The sequence below is a fragment of the Micromys minutus genome, assembly GCF_963924665.1.
Source record: "Micromys minutus genome assembly, chromosome: 27".
Taxonomy (NCBI): Eukaryota; Metazoa; Chordata; class Mammalia; order Rodentia; family Muridae; genus Micromys; species Micromys minutus.
This window is the reverse complement of record NC_137962.1, coordinates 38627264-38632932: the sequence shown is the minus strand read 5'-3', so window position 1 is coordinate 38632932 and position 5669 is coordinate 38627264.

Genomic DNA, 5669 nt, shown 5'->3' with positions numbered 1-5669 from the left:
TGAACTGGTAAATCTATGCGGCACATCTTAGATGGCTTTGGGATACATGTTACTGGGGCCCCTGCAGGTCTAAAACCAGCTTCTGTCTCTGAAGTACCAGGACCTTCATTGTGCGCTGCAGACGTCCAGCAGATCACAGACCTCATCAAGGTGGGCCTCCCTGCTCTCAGGTCCTCTCCTCACCTAGAGAACCAATGGCATTCTGTGTGCTTACCTCCAGACCTGCACAGGTACATAGATGCTAGAGGTACCCGGGAGTGCGCGAGCGAGCAACTGTACACACAGGCACACACACACACACACACACACACACACACACCATCCACTTCTGATCCTGGCCTCTCCTCGTGTGCATCCTACAGAGCATGAAGTTTTGTCATTGCCTCTCATGAAGGCACCATACGGTGCCAGTCTAGATATCTGGGAAGGAACGTAGGAAGGGAGCAAAGGAAAGATCCAGTGAGGTTCAGGAGAAAAGGTAATTACCTTATGCTACATGCTCATATTGGGGTTCCCTGGACAAATCTGTCTGAAATAAGGACTTAAGGGTGCACATCTTTGATCCCAGCCCTCAGGAGGCAGAGGCAGGTGGATCTCTGAGAGTTCAAGTCAGGCCTACACAGAGAAACCTTGTTTCAAGACAAACAAAAACACCCCAAACAAAAACTAACCAGCATGGTCACTTTCTAGGAGGATCAGAGATTTTGGGGGGCCACTTTGGAGGTGACACCCCAGCCACAAGATGGAGAAGAGCCCAAGGTGTCACTCTTGCTTTTCAGGAGGACTGGGAATTGGGAGGAGATGGTCTTGCCTGATATCCCTAGCTAAGGCACTCACACCCACATGGCCTGTGGGGTTTGTGGAAGCAGCATTTACCCAGATAGCCCAGGATAGCCCCGTTGTAGGCAAAGCCAAATCAAGCATCCAATGAGCCTGGCAATGGACTCTTGTGCCATCAGAAGCTTCCCAAGCATCTCGTTGTCACTCAGATGACCTCTTGGGGCTGACCCTGGAGGAAGATGCAGATGTATTGGATTTGGCAACCCTCATGATGAAGAAGAGAGCATGTAGAAGAAGGAGGTAGCTGGTGCTGGACCAGCCAGGTCACTGGATTCCCATGAGCACGCCTCAGAAGCTGCTGGACTGGCACTGTGGGCTCTGAGCTTGAAATGGAGTCTCAGGCTCTAGCTGACCTGTAGATTCAAGGAGGCTGGGGGCCAATCTACTAGGCTGCCTGTGACTCTGCACCTATCACCTATGCAGGGAGAGTGTGGAGGAAGTGCTTGATAAATGTTTGTGGGAGAAGAGCAGAAGTCTGTTTCTATCTGACTCAAAACCACTCTCTCTCTCTCTCTCTCTCTCTCTCTCTCTCTCTCTCTCTCTCTCTCTCTCTCTCTCTCTCTCTCTCTCTCTCTCTCTCTCTCTCTCTCTCTCTCTCTCTCTCTCTCTCTCTCTCTCTCTCTCTCTCTCTCTCTCTCTCTCTCTCTCTCGGCTTAATGAACCTGAAGAGGTGGCTGGCCAGTGGTTGGCTTGCCGCTCCACCCCGAAGTCTCCCGCAGGCACAGATAGGCATGTTATGCCCACATATGGCCACAAGAGGTCGCCCTGCACCGCCAGCATCAGAAAACTGTTCAGTTGGTAGACTCACAGAAAGGGCAGGATGGTTGGGACAAGGCTGGGGAGGGCTGGGCTCCTAAGATGGGCCTGCTCTTACTTGACATCATGAGCTTCTCTTCTGTCACAGCTGACCCAGCTGTGTCCAGCTCATCTGGGTGATGTGAAGGTGGAAATGGGTGGTACTGGTGCCCCAGGGCATGGGCTTAGTGTGGCTCATGACCTGCCGTTCTAGTGCTTCAAGCTCTAGAGCCAGGGTTGGAGAGCTGCTGTTATCAAGAGCAACGGGGAACTTTGGGTCTCGGGATTACATCCAGATCATCATGCTCAGGGTACAAGTGAGGGCTTCCGAGAAGAGGTTGCTGCTCTCTGGTGCCTGCAGCATGGCTTGCAGCCCACCTCCATTTTTGGCTAGCAGGACAGGTTCTTACTGGCCTGGCTCTCTTGCTCCCCCGAGTCCCCACCCCGCCAGCCCCTCAAAGCTAGATGAGGCCTGAGTTCTCAGTCCCTCTTGTGTTCCCTTGCTCTCTTGTAAGACTCCCTGTCCACTGCTCCATGCTTTTCCTCCTGCCCATGATATATGAGTCTCACCCTGTCCATCATGGCTCAAGCTGGGACCCTCCCCACTTCCCAAGCTGTGTACACAGTCTTACGCTTGGTAATGGATGCATACAGAACAGAAGGTTCCTCTGCTTCTACAAGTACTCCAGACCTTCAGACCCCAAAGCCAGAAGATTCTGTCCTCAGTGTGGTCAAGGAAGACTCCAGAAGTTTCACAAAGGGCTCCTGCTGGGAATGTGAGCCCTGTCTTTCTGCCAGGCACCCCTAGCTGCCAGCTCTCCTTCTGGAGTCCCTTTCAGAGTCCTGTACCCAAACCACCCATCCACTATACCTCCATCTTTTCATCCCTCTATCCCTTGCCCTTCCATCCACTCATCTTTCTACCAGCACTTCCACACATCCCTCTATCTTTCCATCTATCCCTCCATTTTTCTTACACTTACCTGTCCATCCATCCATCCATCCATCGTTTCTCTATCCACCCATCCCTCCACTTCTCTAGCCACCCAATTATCATTCTTTTATTCACTTGCTCCATTAGTCACAATGCATATTTATTAGTAGTAGTAGTTAGTTTGTTTTTTTATGACAGGGTTTCTCTGTATAGCGCTGCCTGTCCTGAAACTCTCTCTGTAGACCAGTCTGGCCTAGAACTCAAAGATCTGCCTGCCTCTGCCTCCTGAGTGCTTCTTGGCTGCGTGTTTTATTTGTTAGAAATGGAGGAACTTGTGCTTTAGTCCGGGCTGGCCTGGACATCACCGTGTAACTTAGGCTGGCCTCAAATTTCTGACATTCCCGCTTAAATTTCCTAAGTGCTGCCATAACATGTGCGAGGAAGCACACGTGACCTGCACATGCGTTATGGTGTATGTGGAGCCCTGTGCCAGGCACTGGGGAAGCACAGAGAACTCAGACCCAGCACTTCTCAGTTAACCTAGTAACTAAGGTGCAGCAGGTGCAGATGCCACCGAGGAGGAACACAAGGCACAAGCGGACACAGAATGACTGGGCAGGTAGAGTGGGGGCCAGTCAGGCTCTTGCTGTGTCCCTGAGCCACTGACTTACAGTAAGGACCTCACCCGAGTCTGCTCCACTCTGGTGTGTCACAAGATGTCTGAGAGTTATTTCATCCACAGCATCAAGGTTCTCACGTAATCTCCCTGGCCTGTTACACCAGGCTGATTGGAGGTTAGGACACATGGCATGGGGTGCCGCTTGGTCAGTAGCAAAACTCCAACATGGGTGCACATACTCTGGGAGTCTGTCTCAGCTCGAGATGAAAGGTCAGGGTCTGGTCCCAGCTGCGTGTGGTCTCTGTCACTGGTCAGGGGTGTGCATTAGTCACCCTGCCTTTACTGATTTAGCTTTGTAGAGCTTAGGTGGTAAGGGAGGGATGGAGATAGTGGTCATCTTGCCAGACTCAGCCCAGCCTTCCTGAGTCCCACCCCCATGCTCTGTGTAAGGAATGGAGCCTCAGGCTTCACACCAGCCCTGTCCCAAATCCATGAGCCCCCAGCACTGGGGACATCCATAAACATTCATGGCCACTTCTTCCTGGGTCCCAAAGTCTACCTGGGGAAGGAGGACAATCCCTATTCTGCAGATGACGTCACAGAGGTGCAGGGAGCTTGTTCAGGTGGGAAGCAACCACCTGAGCAGTTTCGAGCTGGGCTCTGGGGTCATAGGCCAACTACCTGAGTCCTGTTCTGTCATAGGCCAACTACCTGAGCCCTGTTCTGTCATAGGCTGACTGACTACCTGAGCCCTGCTCTGTCATAGGCTGACTATCTGAGCCCTGTTCTGTCATAGGCTGATTATCTGAGCCCTGTTCTGTCATAGGCTGATTATCTGAGCCCTGTTCTGTCATAGGCTGACTATCTGAGCCCTGTTCTGTCATAGGCTGACTAACTGAGCCCTGTTCTGTCATAGGCTGACTACCTGAGTCCTGTTCTGTCATAGGCTGACTAACTGAGCCCTGTTCTGTCATAGGCTGACTACCTGAGTCCCGACTCCTCACCTGTGAGACGTAGGCAGCAGCATCCCAGAACAGACAGAAGAGCCAAACCAGACCCAGTACAGACTGCTCAGCACGGAGCCCAGCACATCTGTGCACTCAAGAGTCTAGAAGTCTTATTAATAATAATACAAACCTTCTGCCTCTGTGGCTTGCTCTCACCCCACCCCCACCATCTTTCTAAGGATTGGTGACAGCAGCTGGCAGTGGGAGGTGGTTGCTTTAAATATAGGATGAGGAGAACAAAGGAAAAATAGAACGGGGGGGGGGGGTGGTTTGTGGCCTACGCCAACTATCCCCCTCCAAACTTGGGGGAGGAACCAACCAGCCACCACCAGCCTCTGTGTGTCCCAAGGCTCTTGAGGAAGTGAGCCTCTTGTGCATCAGGCTTGCCTGCTGGGATAGGACAATCTTGGTCTGGACCAGGATGCCACTGAGGGAGGAAACACTTCCGGGCTGGGTATAAGGTTGACCTCTGAGAAACAGGAAGTAGGTTGAGCTCCTGGGGCGTCTCTAACTACTTCCAAGACAACATGAAATATTTACTAGAAGCTTCTCTGAAGGCCCCCTGAACTTCAAAAGCTACACCCCCCACCTCCAGCTGCCTACTCTCCTTGGTTGCTATGGAGCCCATGACCGAGTCCTTGCCCTCTACCTTTAAGCCAGTCCCTTAGTGTGCTCTACTGGCCTGAGAGCCTTTGCTTCTTGGTTTTTGTGGTGCCCAAGGGGCACTAAGATGCCACTTTCTGAGATGGCTGGCACCAGTCCTGCTCCTTCAGGCACTTGGTTTCAAACTGTGTGTGACAAGGCTGTCCACTTCCCCTTGAAGACTCAGACTCCTACTAGGCAGCAGAAGGAGGGGACCAAGTACCACAGATAGCAGTGGAGAGCCACAACGCAGGTGGATGTGCCTTCTCGGAGGGCAGAAGTAGCCTGAGTTCCTCTATTTGTAGATGAGGGAGGGCAATTCTTGACTCAAAGGGCTGCCAAGGATTACATGACACGTCACAAGGGAGGAAGCCCGGGGGTTGTCAAATGCAGGACTTTCACAGAGGAAGAACATTCCCCCAGAAAATGCTAAGGCCCAGTTGGGTGCAACCTCTTCAGTGAGCCTCCTAGCTTTCCTCCATCCTCCACCAGGCAGTACATGTGCTTTCCTGAGCCCCACACACTGTTCTTGGCGCTCCCATACAGCTCCCAACTCTGTATCCCCCTGGCTAGCAAGGCCTGTGCTCTCTGGTCATGCCTTCTCTTTGCAGCTGTCAGCCACCCTGAGGGGGAAGTCCTGGCTGACCATGGCTGGCATGGACCTCAGAACGCAGAGCTCCTGGGCTCAAGAAAAGAGGCCCTCCAGATAGCCTCAGTGAGCTGGCCAAAACAAACTTGTAAGAAATAGACACAGGACAAGTGGTGGTGGCACACCCCTTTACTCCCCGCACTTGGGAGGCAGATTGGTGTGAGTTCAAGGCCAGCCTAATCT